Consider the following 26968-nt stretch of genomic DNA (forward strand, 5'->3'; position numbering starts at 1 on the left):
AGATCCTTCTTTTGGAAGTGTTACTGGTGGTGTTGGAAGCAAAATTGGACCTTGGCTCTTGGTTTCCGTGAAGAATCCTGAGCCAAGAACTCAAATGATAAGAGGAAGTTTATTTAGAAAGTTACAGAGGTAGTAGAAGTGAGCCAGCTGGGTTGCACAGGCTCAGGAAACAAGTTACAGAAGCAAAAGAAGGACCCTTGGAGCTTAGGAGAGGGAAAGGCAAAGGTACGGTACCTGAGGGGTGTGAGAAAGGCTCACAATGAAACACCGGGACGCAGGACTTCAGCAGCTAAGTGAGGCAGTTATTCACGAGTCTGCAGAGTCGGGTGCAAAGCCAGCCAGGAGCCTGTGCATGCGAAGTAGACAAAGAAAACTGGTTTTATAGGAATGCGATTAGCTCCCCTCCCTAACCCGATTAGCTCCCCCTCTCCTCTCCTCTCCTCTCCATTACTGGTTAATCTGGGTTCACAATCTAATGCAATTAACTACTAAACTCAGGGTGTGATTAATTAAGGATAATCTACTTATAGGTCTCTCTCCAACTTCTTTGCAGTTATCTAGCTACATCTTCCTATTTCTCTGTGTTTGCTGATGACAATCTTCCTCCTTTTGATCCCAGAGATAGGTGTGAGGAGCTGCGGAATGTCATTTCCTCTCTCTTTTTTCATGATTCATCTGTTAATTATCTCCTACTGGTTTGAGAGTCACTGGCTTCTTATCCCTTACAGGGGGAAGATGAGGGAAAAGGAAAAGGCCTGGGCCACTCAGCAGTGGGAGAGTATGTGCTGGGTCCTTCCTCTTGAGGGTTTTAAAGGCTGGGAGATTTGGGGGAGGTCTAGGGGAGATCTCAATAGAATGTTCATTAGCTTTCTGCTGAGGAGCCAACATGAGATTTATTCCCCTGACTTCATCTGTCCTTGGCTGTGGTTGGCACTAATTGGATTTCTATTATCTATCTGCGTGAGTAGGGTGATTTAAGTTATTTATCCTCTGGTTAGGGAACAAAAGATTTCACGATTTACCAGATGATTGTAAACTGCTTGGTCATTTAACTATCTCAGTTTGCGTATGCCACTTGTCCTGGTCTACAAGCCTGTCTCAGAAGAACACTTAACTGCTTTTAACTGCCGCATTGGCATGAGCAAGAGCCCCATTGGCTGGGAACTCCTGTGTCATCATGTCGACCTCACAAAGACTGTAGCACTAGCCTGGGCTTGGGGGAGCCTAGGTAACCTGAGAGGTGGTTCTAGAGACATTCCAGGAGTGGGGGCAGCCTTCACAGCCTTCACAAGGCAGTTACGGTTTTGACCCCACCCTTCCTGGGTAAAAGTCTCTCTCCTGAGATTTTAATTCGACAGTTGGAACTTCATACCTTTGTCTTAAAGCTGAATTTTCTGTGACCACGTGGCTACTCCAGATGGAGGTAACACATTGAACTTTACACCAGCAACTTAAAGCTCACGGAGAAAATTTTGTGAGTGTGGTGGGTGGGAGTTGGGGGCAGGTGAGGGGGAAGAGAGTGAGAAGAAGACTCAAGGAGGCAGTACCATAGGTTGGGGAACAGAGAAGGCAGACAACCTGGAAGCAAGACTTGGTCTTTTTCTCAAGTCCCCCTGCCCCCACTGTACCCTCAGCCAGGGGGAGGAAGAGATGGTGACCAAACTGGGACCTGGCCCACAACCCAGGCATTTGCCCGGATGGGGAACCGAACTGGTGACCCTTTGGTTTGCAGGCCAGTTGAGAGTGTCTTTTGATGCGCAAGTTTTTGATATTAATGATGTCCAATCTATTTTTCCTCCTGTAGCCTGTGCTTTTGGTATCATATCTAAGGAACTCTTACCAAATCCAAAGTCATGTGATTTACTCCCATATTTCCTCCTGAGAGTTTTATAATTTTAGTTCTTACACGTAGGTCTTTAGTTTATTTTGAGTTAATTTCTGTATGCAGTGTGAGGTAAGGGGCCAAATCTCATTCTTTTTGATGTCAATATCCATTTGTCTCATGACCATTTGTTGGGGAGACTATTTTTTCCCCATTGGCTGGAGTCAGCATTCTTATAAAAAATCAATTGACTATAAATGTGTGGATTTATTTCTAGGCTCTCAGTTTTATTCCACTTGTCTATATGTCTACCCTTAGACCAGTACCACGCTGTTAAATGTAACTTTAAATTTAAATTTTATTTTGTATTGGTTTCAGGTATACAGTTTATGGATTGGACAACCATATACTTTTCGTAGTGTTCCCCTCCGTATTTCCAGGGTCCCACTGACATCATACAGAGTTATCGCGATATCATTGACTGTATTCCTTCTGCTGTACTTTACTTCCTATGACTGTTTTGTAACTACCAATTTGTGTTGAATGCAATTTTAAGAAGATTTTGTGGCTCAGTTTGGAAAATGGTTTATTGGGTGCAGTCCTTAGATTCAGGGACTATTGTCAAGAGGGCAATTCTAACAGCCCCAAGGCAAGAGAGTTTCACTAGGGTCTGGGAGTGGTGACGGAGACGTGGCATGATATTTAGGAGCTTTTTTTTTGGAGCCAGAATGAGCAGAACTTGGCTAAAATGTGATGCAGCAAGTGAAGAAGAATTGTCAAGGATGATACTGTTTCTGGCTTGGATAGTGGAACCAGTTCCTTTGAATGGAAGAAAATAGGATGGTCCAGTTTGGGGAAAGGATAGCAAGTTGTGTTTTGGGTTTTCTAGGTCTGAAAGGTCCTAATGTCAGATGTATGTGTGCACTGGCACATGTGCATGTGCACGCACACTCACATGGGTGCCTCACACATTCCAGGCCCCTACATCTGATAAACGTGTTCTCAGTGAGGAACTGGAAGATCCACTGATTTCGTTTTCCTGAGAGCACCAGCAGGGGGCTGGAAGGGTTCACTGAGGTGGAGAAGACATGACGGGAATCAGTCAATGATTCTCTCAGTCTTGGATAAGATTAGTTGTTCCATGGCCATCCTCTGCCCTCCCCATTTGGGGCCCTGGGGCTTCAGGGCAAAGGCCAAAATGTCAAGACAGTAGTGAGTTCCTTTAGTTCCTCTGGGTCCCACCCAAAGCCATCAAGAACCATCACTTCCCAATGCACAATGACCCTTTAGCAGAGGGTAATGTGGGCTGCGTCAGTCACTGTAGTCAGCTCTGAAGTCTGACTTTTCTGTTGCAGAATAAAGGAGAATCAAAGGCACAGGAGGAAGTTGGGGGAGATCTGCTTTTTTCTCATGAAAGAGGGAGGGTCAGTCAGGGCTGGGACCTGCGGCTTTCTGCCTCTGCCCGTGACTGTGCCTCTGCTGTGTCAGAAGGGCGTAGATTACTCTCTTCGATAGCCCAGACCAGTTAGGCTTTCCAAAATCTTATTCACTGCTTCAGAGGCTTGACCTGATTCATATTTTTTTCCAGGTTGAAAATTCCTCTCTTTGATAACTATGGCATGTGTATGCATGCATGTGTGTGTGCCCTTGTGTGCACAGATGAAAGGGGTGATGAAGGGAAGATCCGGGGTTTTTTGGAGCCTGAAGCTTTTCATAATTTTGAGGCACCTCTTTAAGGAAAAGAAGACAAACTTGTGAATGCAACATTAAGTATAGATCCTTTGTAAAGGGACTTATCAAGCAAGGAGCCCTGGAATTTTCAATTTCATTAGCTTCAGGGTAAAATTGCTTCTGGTGCCAATGGTGAGTGAACCTTTCCTGCTTCTGAGGCAGGACGTGAAGCTGCTTGCTTGGAATGAAAGCTGCTCCCACTGTGCTCTGCCTTACTTTTCCCAATGCACAACGGGCCTTACTCCCCTTTGTCCACAGTGCCTGGCAGAGAGAAATAGAGCAAATGGCAATGATTTATAGAAAGCAGTAGGTGGGCTATTTGTGTGCAACAACCCTGGGTAGCAGGCTTTGTCTTCCGTATTAGCAATGAGGAGGATGAGGGTCAGAGGGGGAAAGTCTCTTACCCAAGTTCACAAACACTAGTGAGAGGATGAGCTGGGATTTGAACCTGGGATAGCATGACTCCAAATCTACAGCCTTTCCAAAGCCACACTGTAAAGATGCACAGCAAAGTTTGTGGAGTAAGTGATTTAGTAAATGAGTGCCTGAGCGAATAGTAAATGAGTAAGTGATGAAATCAGCTAGTGAAAGAATGGGTGCGGGAATGGAGACGAGATAAAAAGATGAAACAACAAGCTTATTTATGGAACATCTCACGTGTGCCAGGTGCTGTGCTAGACTCTTGTGGATCTTATTGTCTAGTGGAGAAACCAGATATTATGTGCCAAGAAAAGGGAAGTGGACCAGATGCTTTGGGAACTTACAAGTGGACCTCACCTATGTGGGGGACCTGAAGGCTTTTAATATCTGAGCTGAAATCTGAAGTGGTGAAGCTGTAGGTGTTAGCCAGGGCAGAAGGCTGGAGAAAGGGGTGCCCAAATGTGGAAGACCCAGACCTAACCTAGGAGCATGGCTCTTTGAAAAAACTCAGAGGAACTGAGGGATGGTGGAATGGAGTCGGGAAGGGAGTATGGAGGGGCAAGAAGGGTGAAAAGAGAGTTGGGGCCACACACAGAATGGTGCTTTGGGTGTTGCTAAGGGTTGAGAATGTTGTCCTGAAGACAATGGAAAGTTATGGAGGGTAGGCAGACAGTTAGCATAAAGAGGTGGTCTTGGCTGCCCTGAAGGTCAGTGGGGTGGGTGACCTTCCTCTCTTTGAGCTCCACTTCCTTAAGTGTATAATGCAGCAATAATATCTCACTTCGGGACTGTGTATGTATATGCCTGACTTGTAGACTTTGCTCAGTAAGTATTGGAAAAGCCACTCTTCACCTGACTTATCTCCTCCTGTGTCTCCTCCCAGGGGCCCATTCCCGCCTAAGAGCACCATGCATGCAGGTGAGCTGTGGTCTAGGTGTGGGGCGGGGTAGGGTGGGGGGATTAGGGAGGTCAGCCAGCAGTCAGATTGCTGGGTTGAGGCGGGCTGTGTTTTTGACGATTGCCCCAGCTTGTCCTCTACGTAGCCAGCCCCACCCAGAATAGGCAAACCGTTAGGGACGGTGGGCAGCTCTGCCAAGTCTGCTTTGGGAGTCTGGGCCACAGTTCTAGCAAGTTAGGGGTTGGTTGGAAGTGGGGTGACTCATAAGGAAGCTCCTCCTTCCCTTTTTCTACTTAAGGTGGGAGAGGTTCCTCATTTATGGACTTCCTACCGTGCACTTGGCACAGTGCTAGGTGCTGTGGATGCCCCAAGGACTAAGATATGCAGCTCTTCCCAGGGTGGAGCTCTTCCCAGCAGGGGCTGGCCCACTAATGGAGTCATTGGAATAAAGGGTGATGAATATTTTGTTGTGTAGGGTGGGGCTGGAAAAGTGGGCTGGGAGTGGTCATGGAGGTCCTTGTAAGTCACACAGGGCCTCATTTGAAAGATAGTGGGGATCCATGGAAAGATTTTAACAAGTGAGGCATTGCCTTTCCTCTCTCTTAAGAACACTGCATGGAGTGCAACAGTCAGCTATTTGAGAGAAAGGGGCAGTGGCATTGAGAAACCTCTAGACCAGACATGGCTCTGAGTCCAAGGGCCAGTGTGGCCCTCGATGAAGACCCAGAGATGAAACCCAGTCTCAACTCCACTGGGACCCCAGGTTTAGGCTCTGGCACCATCTCTGGGCCAAACCCAGATACAGACCTTGTTCCGATCTTGAATCCACCCGTGAATCCTGGCTTGGCTCTTCTTCCAGACCGTAATCTAATTCCGAGTCCTGTCTCTGAGGAAGCCCCTGGCCTAGTGTCTGATAACAGCCCCAGACCTGTTGACAGTGAGGCCATGGCTCCAGCCTCCCTCTAGATCACCACTTCCCACTCTGGTGAAGCTCTGGGCCTGGATAGAAATCACATCTCAAGGCCCAACTCACAGGGGTCCCCGTGTTCAGCCTCAAACCTTGTTCTGAGCCCTGGCTCTACCGAGGCCCAGTGTCTGAGCTGGAACAACTCCTCGGGGCTGAATTCTGAGGAGGCCTTCAACTGCCACTCAAGCACAATTTTTGATTTGGGTCAGAGCAACTCCAATCTTCCCAGGCCTGAATCATATCCATTTATAAGGTCCTGAGTCCTGGCTCCAATGATGATATTAGCCTGCACTCCAGCACCTATGGACCCAACTCCGCCTTTTCTCCACCCTCATACATGACCTCGATAGTAGGTTCCAAGGAGACTCTGAGTCTGGGCTCCAGCCTCACCTTCGGCGACATGTCCACCCTGACACTGAGCAGCCAGCGGGATGATTCTGAGGACAACACCATCCACACTATGCCCCTGGAGAAAAATCAGCAGAGCTCGAGCAAGATGGCCGGTGCCAAGGTGGGCCAGTTCCTACTGGTGCTCCCCACCCACAACACAACAATCAAGCACACCACAGCCTTCCAGAGTGTCCCTGAACGTGAATGTGGCAGGGGTGACAGCCCTAGAGAGGGCACTGTCCTGGAAGAAACTTGTATTTAGACTTGTGGTGCAGGGAGGGGAGAGGAGAGGGGAAGAAAGGGAACATCAATCAATGGATAACATGCAATATATTAATTATACACAAGAGATTCAGTGCTCAGCCTCTGCTTGTTGAGGGATTTGGGACAAGCTACTTAATCTCTCTGAACTTCAGTCTCCTTAACTCTAACATCATCCATATGATAATACCTTTATTATGTCCAGATTACAAGTCAACTAACTATAGCTTCCTTTCAAAATGTATGCCTCTTCCTTTTTTGATAAATTTCAGACCTGGCTTTCCAAATCAATGGAGGAGGCAGGCTCTAGGCTCAGCTCCCCTCTATTATAGAGCGTTTGAGGTCCCCACCTGAGCAAGGCCTTGGGGTCCTAACTGGAACCTGCACTCACTTCTGATATACAGGTGTTTTGGAAATCAATCTCCTGTTTTTGATGTTGTAAGGATCTCTCAGTTATTTATATCTCCAAATATTTGTGTTTGTTCATGGACCAATACTATATTGCAATTAAAAAATTACCATGGCTTTGCAAATATGTATTCGTATCTGGGAGGGTAAGAATCTCTTTAAAATGTCTCAAAATTATTCTGAGGATAACAGCATCCAAACCATGCTCTGACATCTATTAGCAAGCCCCCATTCTTCCATATACATTTTACTTTATTTTTTAAAATACTTTATTTATTTATTTTTAGAGAGAAAGGAAGGGAGGGAGAAAGAGAGGGAGAGAAACATCAATGTGTGGTTCCCTCTCTCATGCCCCCAAGCAGGAACCTGGTCTGCAACCCAGGCATGTGCTCTGACTGGAATCAAACTGGTGACCTTTTGGTTTGCAGGCCGGTGCTCAATCCACTGAGCCACACCGGGCAGGGTCCATATATATCTTAGAATATGTTTTTCTAGGTCTTCAGAAAACTCTTGCTGGCATTTTTATTGGAATGCTATTAATTTATCCATCTATTAAAGTTTTTCTTTATATAGGATATAGCTTTTACTAGAACTGAAAAATTCTCCATCAAGATCAATTTTATTTTTTGATAGGTTAATTCCTATGTACTTTATAGTTTTTATCGCTTGCATGAATCATATCTTATTTTTTAATACAATTCCTCTTTTGTACTGCTGATGGTTGATGGTATAGAGGAATTTTGTTTCTGTATGTTGAACTTTTTAAAATACAACTTTATTGAGTTATAATTTAGATATCATAAAATTTCCCCACTTTAAGTGTACAATTTAATGGTATTAAAATATACACAGAATTGTGCAGTTGTACAATCAAGTGTAGAACATTTTCATCAACCCCCCCCAAAAAAACCCAAACCTCTTAGATATCACCCCAAACCCGTTGTCCCCCAGTTCTAGGCAACCACTGATCTACTCTCTGTATAAATTTACCTGTTTTGGAATTTTCATATAAATATGTGGTCCTTTGTGATTGAAACACTGTAACCCCACTTAATTCCTTCCCCCTAATTTATATGCTGTCCTGGTAATGCATATTCATTATTTTCTTAATCCTATAAAGTTATTATTGTTTTATGTAGTTAATGTTCTTATAGTTACCCAAATATTAATCTTTCTTTTATTTCATTGCTTATTGCATCTCAGACCTTCCATCTGACATTGATTTCCTTTTGCTTGAAGAGCATACTTTAGAATTTCCTTTAGTGAATTCTGCTGATGGTAAACTTTTATCATTTTTTGTCTGAAAAAATTGCCTCTAGTTCTCTTTCATTCTTTTAAAAAATGTTAAAACAATGAAAACTTGAAGAAAAATTGAAAGCACAGTATATAAAATTTTTTGTCTGTGAATAATTTGATTAAGTGGCCCAGTGATGTCCCACATCCCTGAATTTTGTTTTTTATTTCTTACAAAAAAGAACAAAGGTTAACCATCAAAATCATGAAATCAATATTAATACACTGTTACCATCTAATTCGCAGAGCCCATTCAAATGTCACTGATTGTCCCGGTAATTTTTTCTGGAAGAAAGAGATCCAGTGCAGAATAACTCACTGCACTTTTTTGTCTAGTTTGTTTTGTTTCCTCAGTCCTCACCTCAGCCTTTCCTTGACTTTCATGTTCTTTTTTTTTTTTTTGAACATGTGCTTTAATGAGCTGTCAGGCCAAGGGGGCAGCAGCTGACCAGAGCTCAGGGCCTAGAGGGGAGTCACCCATGGCTCCCTTTTGTCACCTCAGGAAGCCTATTTTTTTCCTTTCAACCCTGAGAAAGTGTCAGAGGCTTGGCTAGCAGTCTTGTCGATGCTTTTCTGGGTGTATTTGGCCCCCCCGTCCATGGCTGCAGCCTGGGCTACCCCTTCCACTTGCTGCTTCAGGTCCTGCAAGCCCTTGCTGGCTATGGCTGCAGGGGGCCTCTGAGGAGTCAAGGGTAGCTGAAGCCACATTGGATCTCCGGACTTTCATGTTCTTGATACATTTGAAGATTACAGGCCAGCTGTTTTGTAAGTTGTACCCAAGTTGAGGTTTGTCTGATGCGTCCCCATGATCACCTTCGTGTCATGCGCCTTTGGCAGGAAGAGCATGGAAGGGAAGCTAGCCTTTTCTCATGGCGTCCCACCTGGTGGTGTATGATTTTGGCTTGTTCCGTCACTGGTGATGCTCACTTCAGTCACGTGAGTGAGATGGTTGCTGCCAAGTTCACCACTGTGAAGTCACTATTTACCCCTTCGTAATAAATATCCTGTGAGGAGGTTATCTGAAACTATGTAAATAGCCCATTCCTCATCAAACTTTCTATTTATTCATTTACTTGTTTATGTTAGTATGGAGTTGTGGTTTCCTAGTGTATTCAATGGACTGTATCATCTGTTGCTGCCATTATTTATTGTGATAACCAAACTTTCCCCAGTTTGACCAGTGGACTCCTCTTCAAGCAAGCTTTTGTGCCCTTTGACATAGCCTCATTGTTGCTCGAGTTCTCTTGTTGTCCGTTTCAAGATGTCTCTTCCTTGTTTTCTAGCTCGTCTTGTATTTTTCCTGCCCAAGTCCTAGAATCAGCCCAAGGAGCATTGTTCCTTTCAGTGGAGAATGGTACTTAGAAGCCAAGGTCTTGGTGCTGGCTGTATTTACTACTATTGGGATGTCTCTGCTTCTTTCTCTTGGCTTAATCCTCCAGCCAAACCCTGGCTGGTTTGGCTCACTGGATTGAGCGTCGGCCTGCGAGCTAAGTGTCGCTGGTTCGATCTTCCAGTCAGGGCACATCAGAGAAGGAAAACTCTGACCCCAAAAAACCTCCGCTGCCTTGCGGCATACCTCTTCAGGGGAAAGGCTAAGGGAGTAAACCCCGACAGAAAATCCGGAGCCAGAGTCCCTAAGGCGGTTTGACGTTGTAGTCAACACCGGCAACTCCTGCGGCGCACCTGAAGCCAAGCTGTATTGACTCCGTCTTTCCCTTGGACCCTGGACCCTTCAGCTGCGAAGAGAGGGGGGGTCTGCTGCATGGGCAACAGCAGACCCTCCATATCACCCTGCCCAGGCTCTGTAGCTTCAGCTTCACTGGAGAGGACACTCCAGCGTCATCGCAAGATGTCGATTCAACACGGGAGGAGACAGATACCGTGTCACTCCCGAGTCGGACTGCACAGCCATTCTCGGCGGTGCAGATAGACTCTTAAGAAGCTACACCATCGTCTCTTGAGACGGACGGCTGCCGTAAAAAAAAAAAAAAAAAATCCTTCAGCAGCCTCTGGTGGCCAAGAGGGCCCTGAAATTCTAGGCTCTCATAGGTCCTCAGAAGGAGAAGACACACTTTCTTGAATAAAGAGCTCTATTGCCCTGCTCACCCAAGAGCCCATCCCTGGACCAGTCACTGTGGCTGTGGGCACAGGACTCTTTTTATTGGCCAAGCTTGGGTTGCAGGCCCGTGCCTATTTGAAGAGGGGGATAGGTGGGGCTTGAAGGATTCAGCTTCATCTAACTATATGGAATGGGTAACCCACAGGGAAGGCAGGAATTCTTTTACCAAAGGAAAGGTGAACAAACCTGGGGCTGACAAAATAGCAGGTATCTATTATAACAAGTGAGAGTTTAATTATAAATTGTGATAATGGTTGAAAAAAGAGAGTAAGATGATGCACAAGAGGATCACAGTGGGACCCCCATTAACCCAAAGGTCAGGGGAGGCCTCTTTGAGGAGAGGCAGGCAAGCTTAGACCTGAAGGACAGGTGTAGGAGCTGGGCAAGGGGGCGTGGCAGTGAACTGGTCCAGGTAGAGGAAACTGCCCTGTGCAAAGGCCCTGAGCCTGGAAGCTTGTCTGGCCAGTGTGGCCAGAGCATGGTGAGTGAGGGAGAGCAGCGGCAGTAAGGCTGGGAGTGGGGTCAGGGAGGCTGACCTGGCAGGGCCCTGAAGGCACTGACAAGGATGCTGACTTTATGCTCAGTGAACTGGGGTGCCATTGAAGGGTTAGGGTAGGGAGCCCAGTCTGGCTGCCGGGAGAGTAAGGATTAGAGAAGCCCAGTTGGGGAGGAGAGAAGGGACTGTGGCCCCCTAGGTATATTATATCTTTCTACTCTTTTCTTCCCTCATCGAAACAATGACATGCAGAAGCCTTTGATGAAGCGGCCTCATGCCTGGTGAACGTGCCAGGGAAGGGAGAGGATGGCAACAAAGTGACTCTGGTATGCATCCTGCCCAACAAACAGCTGACTTCCTGGGATGCCCCCCAGCCCCGACTCCCCAGCCCCAGCCCCAGCCCCAGCCATCCCTGTTTCTCTGCCCAGCTCCTCTTTTCTCCATGGTGTTCATCACCATCCGATGCACAAGATGCTTCCCATCTTTTATCGGCCTCTCTCACTATATGTATCTCCTGTGCACTGGGCATTTTCATCTGTCTTATTCGCAGCTGTATTCCCAGCATCTACTGTGGTGCCTGGCATATCAGAGGTGCTCAGTAAGTTTTCTAAACAACTAAATGAATTGTGAGAGGGTCTGTAATGGAGACAGAAAGGCTGGAAGTGGCCTGTTTCAGGACATAGGCCTGACCCAGGTCTTGGCCATGCACCAGGCCTCGGGAGGCCAGAGAAAGCCAGTGTCTGCAGGACTTGTTGAGGGCCAGTTGGGGCAGATGGGACAGGCTTGTGGACACGAGTATGACACACAGAATGTGGGCAAGGCTGGCTGACGGGCAGAGTCTGGAGGTAGGGGATCCACCCAGGTCAGGACTTATAGGGGGGAGGCCCTGCCCTGCCCTCAGGCTGATTCAGAGGCCAGCTCAATGCAGCATGTGGGTGGGGGTGGGGAGAAGGTGACAGAACTATGAAGAGGTCTTGCATTTGGGAAGCATCTGTCTTTACCCCACGGCATTCTTCCAGTTGTCCATCTTGCCCTTGCCACACTAGCCTTCTTCTGTTCCATACCAAACTCATTCTTACCTCAGGGCCTTTGCACTTGTTATTCTGTCAGGAAGGTTCTTCCTATAAGATAGGCCTAATAAGGCTGAAGTGAGGTCTGTGTTACATAATGTATGCACAGCACTGAGCACGATCCCTGCACAGAAAGAGTTTGTTACTGCAATCACTCAGCAAATTTAGGTGAGCCCTTGCTACGTGCCAGGCACTGTTTCAGGCACTAGAAATATACTAGCGAAATGACGTTCTACTTTGGAGAGACAGACAGACGCTCCTTCTTGTTTTTCACATGGCTACCTCTTTCTTGTCATTCAGGACTCAGTCTAAATATTATCTCCCCTGAGAGGCCTTCCTGGACAGTTTGTTGTAAACGAGCCATCCCTCTCCCATCACTTTAGTAGCCAGAGTCATTAATCGCTGTTTAACAAACTGCGTCAAAACTTAGTGGTTTAAAAGTTCACTCTGACAGCCGGGGAAGTAAGGATGGAAAGGGCCCAATTTCTCATGATTCTAAAGTGTGACTGGGCTCAGCGGGTGGTTCTTCTGCTCTGTGTGGTGTAGACAGAGATCACTGGGGGAGGGGGCCTGGAACATCCAAGATGACCCCATCTTCCCAAGTCTCTGTGTACCTGACGTTGCCATTCCATGGCAGCTGGGTTCCAGAGGGGAAGAGTTGCCAGTTCCTTTAAGGGTTAGGCCAGAAACTGCACAGCAGCACTTGCATGGCCTTCTGTTGGTCCAAACAAGTGGTGGGATGAGCCTAGAGCCATCTTGATAGGCAGAATAGGGAAGAACTTGTGGGATCGTGAACCCACCACGCTGTTCATCCGATTACCTTGTTTTGCTTTCTTTACTATATTAAGTTATTTTATTCATTGTTTTATTTATTTCATGTTTTTTTTCTCCTCCTTCTGCCCTAAGATAAGGAGAATGAATAGATTAATTGGACATTAGTAAATGTGTTGCCTTTCTCAGGTAGCAGAGTGCCTTAATCTGATTAGGACGTGTCCTTCAGAAGGGTAGATAGCAGAAGGCCCATAGGAGGTATGACATATGGTGAGATTTCAGCTTGAGGTGTGGGGACCCTTTCTGTCCCCGCAGCCGTTGCTTCTCCCTTAGTTGACTGGCAAAGGGGGAGAGTTCTGCAGCCCCTGATATCTGTCCTCTTGCAAATGCTGGGCTTCAAGGATTATCCACACCCTCCTGCGGTCACCTTCTCAAGTCTCACTCACTCCCCAGATGTTCCCTTTGTGGTTTCTCATTTCTCTCAAGCAACGCTGGGGCTGGCAGCTGGGGAGGAGCAAGCTGGCATGCCTGCAGGGGGCGGGTGGCTGATGCAGGGGTAGGGACAGCCCCTGAAAGCTGGGTTCAGTGCGGCTCTCACCCTGTGGCTTTGCCCTCTGCTGCCCCCGAGGCTGAGAATGTCACCACCCTCCAGAAGAGCCAGGATGTGCTGGAAGGTGAAGGAGAGAAGAAGACCATGGTGAAGAAGATGATGGTGCGAGAGCCACATCTGGTCTGTGGCATTGGGGTGGGAGGAGCGGAAGTCCTGAGTCTACCCACTGATGAGACAGGGGGCTAGGCGGGGAGAGGAGAGACAAGGAGGCAGGGCACTTGGCCTTGAGTCTCAACTCCACCTCTAACTGCTCTCTGCCTGTCTAGAGGGAGCCCAGGCAAGTCACGTCCCTTCTCTGAGCCTCACTCTGCTCATCTGTGACAATGCCTGTGTCACTGCTTGGCGGGGGAGAACACAATCCAATGGTTCACTGTAAAGCATTGTGTACCTGGGAGCAGTTTTATGACTTAATACCAAAAGTTAGTTCTGGTGGGGAATTTTCTTATCATTTTGCTAAATACAGTCATTTCTCAGTTATCCACCAGCATGTGCTGGGTGGGGATAACCAGAGAAGTTTCCAAAATCATACTTAGCTTTGAGTCCCTTATAGAGGGAAAATATCCTTGCCCTTGATACCTTCATTTAACTAACATTAATTGAGCACCTATTGTCTGTAGGTACTAAATCAAAAGTGAGAAGTCATTAGAAGAACATTTTAAAAGGAATTCAACTGGATTTCTTTCGAGGGCCCTTTGTGGTGTTTTTGCTTTGGGCTAGTCCGTGGTTTAAATAAACCTCCCCACCATGAGTCTTGAGAGATGCAGCTGGTTAGAACGTGGGGTGTTTTGGTGGCTTTGAACTGAGGCTCCAGACAGGTCTGAGCAGTGAGCTGGCTCCCCCCGACTGGAGGCTGCCAGAGCATGGAGGTGGGGAGTTCTGCCCAGGCTGAGGGGCTGCTGTAGCTGCTCCTGGAGGGGTAGCCGCAGCCCTGGTGGTCTGCAGCGGCCTGCTCCCCTTATCGGCCCTTCTGTGTGCCCTGCTCAGAGGCTGATCCAGGAGGAGCCACTGGATTCCCTCTCCAGCCCCATCCGCCAGCAGGCCATGGAGACCCTGACGCAGCTGAGGTGTCCACAGCCCCTCCCTGACCCCCATCTCCTTTTCTTCTTCCCATGGGCTCCGCCTCTGTCTTCTGGAGCCTCTCTGCTGTGCCCTAACCCCACTCCTGGGTCTTCTCTCCTCGTGCCCAGTCCCTCCCAGTGTTGTCTGCCCTCCACACCCACTTCCCTCCTCCCTCCACCACACCTCACCCTTCGTGGATCTGAATCTCAGGCCCACGCCTGGCACCCCGTTGAGGTACCCTCGCCCCAGCCCTGCATTCATAGCTCCAGCCTCCCTCACTCTATGCCTTTGCTTTCTGTCTCCTCACCAGTCACACCGAGCCTGTCCTGGATGTTGAGGAAAGGTTGGATCTGGTGGACATGTGTGTGAAGAGTGTGTTCTCCCTGCCTTCTGTGCAGGCCATGCAGGAGAAAGATGAGGCCAAGGTTGACACTGTACAGGTAAGCAGCGCCCTCCCCGGTGGGTCCTAGGGTGGTCCAGGGTCCTCAGAGTGAGGTACATGGTAGGACTCCGAGCAGGGAAAGGAAGGGTGCTTGCTCGAGTTGTAGGGCCTGGGGCAATGTGCTGACCCTCTCTTGGTATCAGAGGGATGTTTGGTGAGTGAACGAATTTTTGGAATAGGGATCAGTCCCTCATCCGGAGGGTTCTATTGACTTCTGAGCCCTGCCCAGTGAGAGGGAGGTGGGCAGGCCTTGGCATGGCCAGAGGAGGTAGCCAGGATTGAGAGGAGGCTGGTTGAGGGCTGGGTCACAAGGAAGAAAGACTGGCTGTGGCCCAGAGAAGCAGGACCTCAAGGAGCTCAAACACATGAAAACCTTTCAACCTCTGCAGTTGTCCTAGAAGGAGCGGTCAGAGGTGACCTTTAGTGTAGGGTGTAGGGTCTGTGGGGGAAGTTAAGGGAGTGGTGTTTCGGCTCAGAGTAAAGCTCATTCATTCATTCATTCATTCATCCTTTCATTCATTGAATATTAACGGAGGGCCTACTAGAAGCACAGGGGTGGGATAGAGTAGGGGCAAGGGCGGGGTGAGATAGACCTTATCAGAGAATTATGCAGTTAATGCAAAATTACAACACTGGTACATGCTGCGAGCAAGAAGTTCTTCTGCTATAAAGAGCCTGGAATGGAGGGGACCTGGCCTAGATGGACGGGGGTTCAGGATTCTTGGTGCTGGAGCTGAGAGGTTAAAGAAGAGCTTGTTAGCTGAAGGGAGTGGGACTGGCAGAAGGAAAAGCATGCCGGGCAGAGGGAACAGCCTGTGCAGAGGCCTGAGGATGGAGAAAACATGATGACAGCAAGGATGACACTGAAGCGGTGTGGCTGGAGCCCAGGGTCAGGCGAGAGTGCTGAGAAGTGAGGCTGAGAGCTGTGGGGGCAGACCACGTGGCGGTAAGAGGGCTCTGGGTCCCAGAGGTGGTGCCCTGAGATAAGACCCAAAGGAAGGGCAGGCAATCCTTGTTTGGGCCCAGGAAGACAGAGGCCCCCTTGTAGTAACAGGTCCAGCCAGCAGAGGTCAGCGCTGCACAGTGCTGGGCTACAGATGAGAAGGACGGGGACGTAGCTGGAGAGTGAGGTTTGCTTGGTGGTTGTGGTGCAACCCTGGTGTGAATGAACAGACTCAGGAAACCTGGGCAATAACAATGTGAGAGGCAGACATGGGGAACTGGCAGGACAAGGGAAGGCAGAGGAGAGAGGGCCTTTCCAGAGTGGCTCAAACCCATAGCTCAGCCTCCTGTATGTGTAATGCCTGCACCTTCCTAAAACCCAGGCCTGTGGTGTGATTGACAGGGGAGGAGCCCGGGTGTGGAAGAGATGGCGGCCCTGAAGAGGCAACTTGGAAAACCTATTTAAGTCTAGGAGTAGCAATTAAAAAAAGAACCAGAGCGCTTCCCTAGAGACAATAATAAAAGTTTACCTAGCTCTTAGAGTTCTGGAGCATTTTCCCACTCACCCTCTCATTTGTTGCTTACTTGGCCTATGGTAGATTCTTAGTGAATGTTGGGTGTCTGCTTCCTTCACTATAAGGTAAAAAGTGTAGGGATAATAACGACCAATTTGTGGATAAGGAAACTGTAACCCATGGAGGGGAAGTAATGTGTCCAATATCATACATTAAGTTAGTCTCGGGTGCGACCAAAGAGCAGCTTCCTGGGTCCACACAAGGGGTTGCCTGGGGTGAGGGTCTGCTTCAGAGGCCTGCTAGTAGCTTGGTCCTTCTCCTGTCTACAGACCCTTTACTGTCATACCTTGGAAGCCCTGCAGACACTGCTCAATGCTCTCTTTGTTGAGGACCCCACTCTTGCTGGGCTGATGATCGTTTTGCAGGTGAGGGGACGGGGGGAGGGGAAGGGTGGAGGAGAAAGGAGGATTGGCTTAGGAGGAGGGGGTGATGGGTGCTGGACCCAGAAGGAGTGATTTGACTTCAGGATGTGATCTTGTGTGCGTTCTGCCTCCCTGTCCCAGACCCGTGCCTCTTCACTCTCTCCCTCCCCTCCATACTCCCATGGTAGCTGCCCCCATATCTTCGCTCTGTTCATTCATGCCCCTGTCTTCTTCTTTGAGCCTCATGATTCTCCATCTTTCATCTCTCTCCTCATTGACCATCCTCCCTCTGGTCTTTCAGTCCTATTCTCAACTTCTGGACCCCATGACTCCCTATGCTCTAAGAAGAAGAGAAGATCTATGGGGAGTGGTCTTTATGCTCTCCCCAGAAGCTGATCAGTGAAGACTGGGCTGCCCACCCAGGCAGTAGGGGCGGGCAGCCAGCCTGTAGCTCTGAGTCTTACCCTTGTCCTCACAGTCCCTGGGGCCCTGGATGAACTCTGAAAAGGCCCATGAACGAGCTCGTGCTGTGAGCAGCAATGTCTCTGTGTTGAAGCACACGCTTCTCACCCTGCCTTACTTTGTGAGTGGCCCCTGGGAGATGGGGCGGGGGGTCTCCCAGGGAGAATATTCCCAGTTCTGAGGGAACCTGTGCACCTGTCCAACCTGTCCAGAGATTCCCAGGTGGCCCTTACCATCCTCAGAGGGCTCCGCTATCAGGGACAGACATTCCATCTCTTTTTACCATTTACTGTATGGCATTATTGAACCTATAAGACTCAGTCCCTAATATTATTACAACACAAATAGATTTATTTCCGATTCCCGGGCCTGGGGCTTCTGCTGGGAAGACTCACCCTTCGCATTGGGGATCCCGATGAGGATATTGGCCGGGAGGCTCTGGAGGGCATCACCATCCTTTATACTATCCTGGACGTCCGAAAACGTAAGTCTAGAGCACCTCTGAAGCAAAGCTTCTGAGCAGGCATTCAGCTAGGCACTTGACTAAGGCAGTAGTAGCAAGGCACTGGTGGGAGATGGTGGAGACCATCACAGGGTCTGATGGGGTATGCGGAGGTACAAAGAATTAGTCCCCACAGGACCAGGGACAAAGGCTATAAACAAACCTATTTTGATTGAAGCAATCCTTCTATCTAAGCTGTTCCTCATCCTTCCAAATTTAATCTGTGATTCTCCTTTTCACATTCCCATGGAACCATGTATACTCAGGCATGATAGCCCTACTACTAAGAGTAGTTCCTGGTCTGTCTTCTCCACTAGACTATAATCTCACTTGAGGACAGGGCAAGGCTGTGTCTTGTTCACCGATGAACCCCCAAGGGCTAGCCATGGGCCAGGCACGTGGTGGGTGCTCAGTGAATATTTATGGAATGAATGAACAAAGAACAGATTCTATCTTAGAACCACAGTGGTTCAAACCTGTAAGTGGGGAACATTCCTGGGATGTTCTTCCAGGGAGCTAGTGTTGCAGCATGGGCTGACACAGGTGCCCAGAAGGCACTGCACCTAGAAGTGCACCGTATCATCGATTAGTTGTGTCCTTCTTTTTTCCACAGTCCCAACACTGCCTCAAACCAAGGGACCTTGGCATGTTGTTTAAACTGCCCTGGCTCTGGAGGCAGAGTGACCTAGGTACAAGACCTGGCTCTGGCCCTCCCTAGCTGTATGACCTCAGACAAGCACTCTCCTTGTCCAGGTCTAGATTTATTCATCTGTAGAAAAGGGTAAAATAGCATATAACTCGCAAGCTTTTTGAAAAATTAAGTGAGATCATATATGTAAAAAGACCAGCTCAGTACCACACATTATAGGCACTTGTCAAATAGAGCTTTTTTTCTTTCTTTCTTAAAGACTTTATTTCCTTGTTTTTAGAGGCAGGGGAAGGGAAGGAGAAAGAGGGGGAGAGAAACATCAACATGTGGGTGCCTCTTGCGCACCCCCAACTGGGGACCTGGCCTGCAACCCAGGCATGCGCCCTGACTGGGCATTGAACCAGTGACCGTTTGGCTCATAGGCCAGTGCTCAATCCACTGAGCCACACCAGCCAGGGCAAGTTTTCTTTTCTCCATGCAATGATGGTCTTATTAGTTTCAGGCCTTTGGGATCTGTCTGGTGTCCCTGCTTTTCTTGACCTCTAACATTTGGGACAAAGATTTGGCCCCTGGACTATTTTTGCTGCTTCCCAGGAACCACTCAGACCTCCTGAGTAATGGGTAAAAGTGATATAAGTCATGTTAATAATCAGCCTTAAGGTCAGGAATAGCATAGACCAAGTTAGTATTGCTAGATTTTGCAAATAAAAACACAGAACACTCACTTAAATGTGAATTTCAGATAAACAATGAATAATCTGATTGAAAGTATTATATATTTGAGAGATATTTTCACTAAAAATTATTTGTTTACCTGAAATTCATATTTAACTCGTTATCCTGTATTTTATCTGGCAAGCCTAGGCCAAATCCACTCTGTTAGATTCTGCAGGAGAAAAGTGGTTTGTCTGGACCCCCTGACCGTAGGAAGCAGCAAAGCTAGAATACAAAACGTGCGTTTGCCTGATTCCAGGTCCCAAGCTCCTTCCCTTTACAAAAAACCCACACACTTGGTTCATGTGGTCACTCCACCTGATGGACCTTTCTCATGCCCATGTCTTGCCTACACTGGCAGATCCAGGAAGGACCCAGGCCAGGCCATAGTAAGGGCTCATAAAATGCATCTGAAATGTGTTTCCTTCAGTAGAAAACAGAAACCATCATGTGCCAGATACTATTCTAGGACCTGGGACACAGCAGTGAAGAAATAAATATAAAGTCAATTAATCAAATAATCCACCCTGTTGAACTTACCTTCTTGTTGTCAGTAGACAACAAAATAAAAAAGTAATACCTATAGTAAGTCAGATGATGATGAGTCCTAAAGAAAAAAGGAAGCAGAAAAGGGGAATTGGGAATGCCAGGAGCAGGGGGATTGCCGATTAAGAGGCATTGCCATACGCCTGCTGGAATGGCAAAAATGAAAGGGACGGTGCCGCACGCTGGTGAAACCTGAGCCACTGGAGCTCTCGGGATCTGCGGTGGGAGCATCGCTGGCCTCCACCATGGAAAGCTGCTTGTCAGTACCCCTGAAGCTGAATCTATGTCTACCCAAGGACACAGCAATTTCTCTCCTAGTTATCTGCCTAGCAAATGTGTACATATAGTCAGCAAAAGACATGACTAGACATACTAGAGTGTTTACAGCAGCACTATGCACAATAGCTGGAACCAACCCAAATGTCCATCAGAGGTAGAACAGATACATAAATTGTAGTATATTCATACCATGGGAAATTGGGCAGCACTGAGGATGAATGAAGCAATGCTACTTGCAACAGGGGCCATGAATCTCACCCACATGATGTTGAGTGAAGGCCAGACATCAAGGGTCGCGTAATATATGAGTCCATTTGTAGAAGTCCAACAGTAAGGATATCTAATCTGTGGGCTGAGAAGTCGGAACAGTGGTTACCCCAGGGTAGGGGAGGGACAGAGTGGACTGAAAGAGGGCATGTGAGGGGCTTCTGGGGTGCTGATCACATTCTGTTTCTTGACCTAGGCGCCAGTTATGTGGATAGGTTGAGCATTTGAAAATCCATTTAGCTGGGTACCTATGATTTATGCACTTGCTACATCTATGTTTAACAAGAAGTTTTAGAGAAAGGGTGATCAGGCCTCACTGAGAAGGTCCTCTTTTTACAGGAGCCAGGGATAAGGAAAATTTCAACAAGGAGGAACTGTATGAGAGCAACAAGCGTTTCCTGGGGCCCTACAACCCCGTCAGCCCACGCCAGAACATTCCGCATGTGATCACGGTGACTGCTTGCTGCCTGCCAGCCCTGGGCCTTCCCGGGAATGGGGGAGAAGGGCAGCACCAGCCTGCTCAATGCCCTCCCCTCCTCTCCCGTCTTCCAGGAAGGCTTCCCTGACCACACGGGCCATCCTGAGTGCCCACGACCCCTCTGGTCTGGGCCACAGTGAGTGGGCTGAGTCACTCAGCTCTGAGGCCACATCACCTCTTGTTTTGCAGCTCCTCCCCAGAGATTGCGGGCTCTCCCTGCTGACCTCTGGGTGTGCTTGGCGGTGTTTATGCATCTGTGTATGGCTCATTCAGGGTCTGTCCATGTGTGCCAGCATCTCTGTGCCTTTGTTTCAGGAATTCAGAAACTTCCTGGAGCCCCAGCAGGTAAAGGACCTGTTGCTAGCAGCCCTGGAAGGGCTGAAGGGTGCCTCGGAGGCTCAGGGGAAAGACTCAGGGGAGACGATGCGGCTGGCCTCAGAGGTGACACTCCGCTCGGTGCTGGAGTGGTACGAAGACAGGACACTGGAAGTGGTAAGGCCCCTGGGAGTGGGGGCTGGGCTGGGAGACCCCACAGGGTCTGCTCGTCCCTCAGGCAAGGCAGGGGTGGTGGTGGCTGAGTTCAAGGCGAGGAAGAACTCACCCATCCAGTGTGGGGCAGTGGGGGTGGGCAGTGAAGACAAAGTAGCTCGCTTTCAGGGAAGGAGCAGGCACTCTGCCCACTTCCCCATTTCTCTCCTGTGTGTCCCCTTCTATCCTGTCACTCCTTTCCTCCTCCGTCTCCCCTCCCCCACAACTCTCTTGGCCTCGCCATTGGCCCTCTGCGTGCTCATGGCTTCCCGCCATCCTCCAGATCCCAGAAATCACGGAGGCTGTCTACGTGCAGCTGAGCCACATCCAGGAGCCACAGGCCCGCAAGGTGGCCCTGCTGCCCGTCTCTCTCCTGGCCCGCTCCTTTATGCCCGAGGTCGTGGAGGCCCTGCTCCTGTGCCCTCTCCCACTAGACAGGTACCAAGGTGGGGGTTGGCCTCAGAGGGTTGAAGCAGCCCCCACACTGGCCTGGGACTCTCCTTCTACCCAGAGGAATCCCTTGCCCTTCTAGACGGCCCCTCTTCTGTGATCTGTGGTACTACGACGACCATTAGGCACTTCCCAAACACTGCTAGCTGTCTTTGCTCAGCATTAATAGTGCAATAACCCCATTCTACAGATGAGGAAACTGAGGCTCAGGGGAAGTTTCTTACCCTAGGCATCCACTGAGCCAGCAACAAAATGAGGACCTGAACTCAGATCTGACCAACTCCAAGCCCAGAGCTCTATAATGGTGCCATAGAAAGGAGGCCTGAGTGATAGTCCTGACTCAGCTTTCAGCTGCTGTGTGGTCTTGGGCAGCCTGCTTGTCCTCTCTGGGCTTCAGTTTTCCCCCACAGGCCAAAGGAAGAAATAATCCCTGCATTCCCACTCCATATGGGTGGTTGTGCCGAGTAATGCAGCCAGTTGTGCCGGGCCTGTGCAGGAGGGCGCACCGTGTCCTCAGCCTTCAGGGAGCAGGTGGTCTGATGGGCCGAGGGGACTGTGGCCAATGGTGAGCTCATGGCCAGGAGAGACCAGTGTGACTGGTGCAGCCTCCTGGCCCTGGAAATGCTCCCACACCTTTGAATGACTAAATCAAGGCAGAAAGCATGTGGTCCACATCTTAAGATGGTTGGTTGAGAGTGAAGGTAACAGAACTGTGCAGAGCTATGCAAATGGGGTGTGTCTCTAAGGAGAGTTGGTGTCATTCACAGAAGCCAAGGACATCAGTGGTGAGGGCTGGGGTGACACATATCTGTCCTCCCACCTGCAAGAATTTAAACCTTGTGACTGCACTGCCCACTAGAGGGTTTGCTTCTTGGAGCCACTAGACGTGCAGACTCACAAGGCTGCGGAGGCCACACTTGAAATCAGAGTCACTCAGGATATAGGACAGGATGGCATCAGGGGCTCCTCTTTGCAGGAGACATTGCAGTAGCCCATGAAGCTGGCCAGACAGAGCAGGAACAAAATTCAAGGAGGCCCTTGCTCTCAGGTGACATGCCTGCCTCCACTTGTGTGAGCCTGAGAGTGAGGGACTCCTTACGTTTTGTGCCCTGGATGCTTCACTTCCCTTACCCCAGCCTTGGCCCTGGTTCCAAGAGTTGGTCTTGTGGGTCTCAGGCGGAAGGTGCGGGAGCTGCCTTAGCTTAAGTGGCTCAGGCCACACAGGAACTAGCATTTCTTCTAACAACTCTATAGACTTGGCTTCCAGGGTCCCCACAGGGACAAGCACAGTCACCCCAGGAAGCTCAATGCTACAATGTCCCCATCGGTTCTTATAGTTAATTTATAGTTCCTCCCAGCTCAGATGCAATTTACCAGTTGGGTCACTTTTACCATAAACAATGTTACCTAGCAACATAGTTGACATACTATCTTTATCAGGTTTCCAGGGGAACAGAGCTGGAAAGTTAATGGGAGGCTCACATGTTCCTGCAGAAGGTAGAAAGGGCTGGGTTAACTCTATAGCTCACCGGCCCCTCAGAATGCCCGGAGGCCGGTGCCGCCTGGCGCAGGTGCCTTCCCCTGCCTGGGGTACTGCCTCCCAAGGGACAGGGGTGTGGGCTTCTTGATATCATGTGACAGATGCAGGGTCCAAGCCCCAAAGGGCTCCTTGGCCTGGGGGAAGGAGCACAGGCTTTGGGACACCAGACCCGGTCACTTCTTGATGATACAACTCATGAGCTGTGTTGTCTTAGACTGGTGATTGCACGTCTCTGAGCCTCAACTCTCCATGTCTAAAATGGCAATAACAACCCACCTTGAGGGTCATTGTGAGAATTCAGTGACCCTGAATGTCTTAAATGTCTTTTTGTATCTGTATCCCCAGAGATATGCTCAGTGCCTGGATGATAGCAGATGATCGATATTTGCTGAAGTAATAAATTGTCTGTAAAGCACCTGGCATAATACCTGGGAAATAGGGTTTTGTATCGCTGTTAGCCCCCTGCCTCACAGGGAGTGTTTTCTGGACCATTCCAGGAATTTGCTAGCATGCCCATGGGTACCAGTGGGAAGCTGGGTTGCCCCAGCTTGGGCCTGGTCCCCATAACTATCTTACCCCCGACCTCCCAGCAATGCAGCAGAGATGTGGAGGCAGCTGATACTGTACAAGCCCAGCAGTGATGTCCAAAAGCTCCTGGACCTGCTCCTGCTCATCCTGAAGGAGGAGCCTGTCACCAAGAAGGGCGGGGCCTCCAGCAAGCCACTAGCGGTGAGACCTGTCTGCCTGCCCTTTTCTCCTCCCTCCTCCTGCTAGACTCAACCCGCCCAGCTTCTAGGGTGCTGCTCTGCGAGCAGCTAGTTGTGTGGCCTTGGATAAGTGTCTGTCTGTCTGCTCTTGGTTGTGATCCATCGATGGCAGCAGTGCTGCTACTTACAGTTACATCAGTGGCCTGGAATAGTAAACGTCTAACATTTACCTGGCACAGAGCAGATAGTCAAGAAATTTCAACTCATATATTTAACAATTCTTTATTGAGCACACGTAAGTTCTGGAGACTCAGCAGAGAGCAAGACATTCTGAGGGAGGGAAGCAAATAAGCAAAGATACGGGGAATGGAGGAGTGGGTGCTATTCTCCTTTACAGAGGGAGATTCTCCTGTTCAGGAACAGTCTGCGTCTTGCCCAAGGTCACACAGCCATTGAGTGGTGATGGCAAGACTCAAACCCAGATCCCGTGCTTCCCCATCGGGTCTCTCTGCCTCTCTCTCCCAGCATCGAGCTCTATGGATCAGGCACTCCGTGCCCTCCATGATTTTGGCATTTAATTCACTCCTCCCATGTATTCTCCAGTCACTCATCCATGCGTCTTGCTGAACAAGCATAGTTTGAGCATAGATACGGCGTGGGCAAATTTTTACCTTGTGGCATTAATACACCATTTGAGCAAGATTAAGCCAAGAGCAGAGCCTCATGGCACATCACCAGAGGCTTTTCTCTACACCGCAGACTGTTTTCTTTGAATAAAGTATTAGTTTTGGGCTGCTGACAAGTGGAAAGGCTTTGAGTCCAAGAGACTCATCTTAGCTCTGCCACTGCCTCTCTGTAACCTTGGCCAGTCACTTCCCCCTCCTTAGCTTTCATAGTAAAATCTGTAAAATGAGTAGTAATAACTCCTGCCTCTCGGTCTTACCTGTTGAGAAGAGTGAGATAGTGGATGTGAAAGGGTTTCCTAAGCCGTGAATTACAAATAAGGGCCGTTTATTGTTCTCCTCCAGCCCACATTATGTCATTTATTTCCATGGGAACAAGTCATGGGCTCTTTCACTTCACAATTAAATGGGCCAGCTGCATGGTGGCGCAGATTTCAATCATTTCTTTAGGAAGCAGTCTCCCTTCTCCTTCAGTCACTTCTCACCACACCTGTGGGGCTGGCTGGACAAGGCCCAGTAACCTCACCTTATGGAGGATGAATCTGAGGCTCAAAGCGGGGCAGGGAGCGGTGGAGCCAGAATGAGCCATCAGGTCTTGTGACCCCAACCCATCACTGTCTGCTCCCTGCCCCCACCTTGTCCTGCAAGTTAGGGAGGACTCAGTGGGCCAAGTGTGAGGGGTGGGCCCAGGCCAGGACCAGAGTGAATGTAGGTGGGGAAGTTGGAGGGGGGCAGCAGTGAGTGCAAATTTGGTCCTTGGGAACCTGGTGGGACAAATGCCAACGAAGCCAAATTCCCAGGGCTTGGGAGGGTTGGTGTCGAGGAAGGTGTGTGAGGCAGGTTGTCATGGAGTTCAGAACAGGTCCTTCCTGGCTCCTGCTCCAGGCTGTGGCTTGTTTCTTTTAGCTGCTGGCCACATGGGGAGGCAGTGAGGGCAGTCCACCTTAATGGCCCAAAGTAAAGGGTCAGCTGGTGCCCCTTTGCGGTCTGTGTGCCTGTGGTACAAAAGAGGAAGAGGAAGAGGAAGGGCACGCTACAGCCATATCTGAAACCCTAGGTTCAAGACTCAGCCCTGCACCCCAGGGGCTAAGTGACCTTGGGCAAGTCCCATCACCCCTCTGATCTTCTCACTGGCACAGTGGGATCAAGACCACCACCATGATCTTCCAGGGGTGTGTCAACATCAAAGAGGCAGGCTTTTGTTATTGCTCCAGTGCAGGGCCCACTCACATAGCCACGAGTGGGAGTCGGGATTCAGGGAGATCTGGGCTTTCCCAGGTCTCGCCAGAGTAGAGCAAAGATCCAGGTCTGACCTCCTAGAGAAGCAGTCCACCCCCTGCCAGCAATGCTGAGACAGTGGGCCAGGACTTCTCACACGCCTCTTCTCTGCCCCCAGGCAGCCAGCGGCCTGTGTGAGCTCCTGTCCGTCAACAGCTGCCTGGACCGTGTGAGGCGCATCTATCCCCAGCTGCTTCTGGCCTTGCTCGTTCAGGTCCATCACCACATCGGCCTCAACCTGTCTGAGCTCGTGGGTTCCCACGAGGACGCCAAGAAGGATGCACAGCTGTCTGCCTTCGTACCTGTGTGGTATGCTCCTGCTGTTCCTGGCTCAGGGAGGCCCCCCCCCCCCCCCCCAAGGGCCCTTCTGAAAGTCTTTAGGGCAATCGATAAGTAGAAATCAGCTGTGAGACTAGAAGAGAAAACAGAACCACACTTCTATGAGAGGCAATCATCTGTTCAGCAACTATTTGTGAGCCCTTGCTGTGTGTCAGACTCTGCTTAGTGCTGGGCTGCAGGAGAGAATCGGCCCTCCCCAGGGGGGTTTTATCTAAGGCCTGGACATCCAGTTTTAAATGGTTAATTGGAATAGGTAATATATGCACATGGTAAAAATCTCAAAAGATATTTTCTTCACCCAGTCACCCTCCCCAGAAGGACAGAGTTCTTTCATGACCTTCCAGAGGTGGTGTGTACAAAGATAAGCACACATTTATTTCTCTGTTTTTCTACCAATGGAATTGTGACCCTTACGCAGTTACACATTTTTGCTTTTAGCATATATTATGTCTTGGAGATAACTACATATAGTGCCACCCATTATTTTTCACAGTTGCATAATATTTCCATGTAAAAAATTAATTTCAATATTAATTTCAATGTACCGTAATTTATTTCACCAGAGTCCTCTTCATTTAGGCACTTTGAAGCCCTTTGTGATTACAAACAATGCTGCAGTGAGTTTGCTTGTCCACATGTCTGTATGTGCACATATGCGATCGTATGTATAGGAGGAATTCCTGACAGCAGGATGGCTGCAGCAAAGAAGGTCTCGCATCTAAATAGTCAGGTGGAATAGGAATGTGTGGGGAAAAGGGTTCTTGACCAGTGATGTGATGGAAGAGGAATTGCAATATATCCTAAAGCACCGAACTTGCCAAATAGCCTCCAACAAGGGCACCGCCACCAGTGGTGTATGAGTGTCTGTCTCCTCGCATTTTGCCAGCACAATACTGTATAAAACATTTTC

The 26968-nt window shown here is 49.0% G+C and overlaps 1 pseudogene; it reads left to right on the forward strand.

Moving 5' to 3' along the window:
- Nucleotides 1-5552: 5552 nt before the first annotated feature.
- LOC150014957 (maestro heat-like repeat-containing protein family member 7) overlaps nucleotides 5553-26968 on the forward strand; it is a 39966-nt pseudogene continuing 18550 nt past the window's right edge.

Source organism: Furipterus horrens, unplaced genomic scaffold, assembly GCF_987537825.1.
Source record: "Furipterus horrens unplaced genomic scaffold, mFurHor1.1.pri manual_scaffold_3, whole genome shotgun sequence".
Lineage (NCBI taxonomy): Eukaryota > Metazoa > Chordata > Mammalia > Chiroptera > Furipteridae > Furipterus > Furipterus horrens.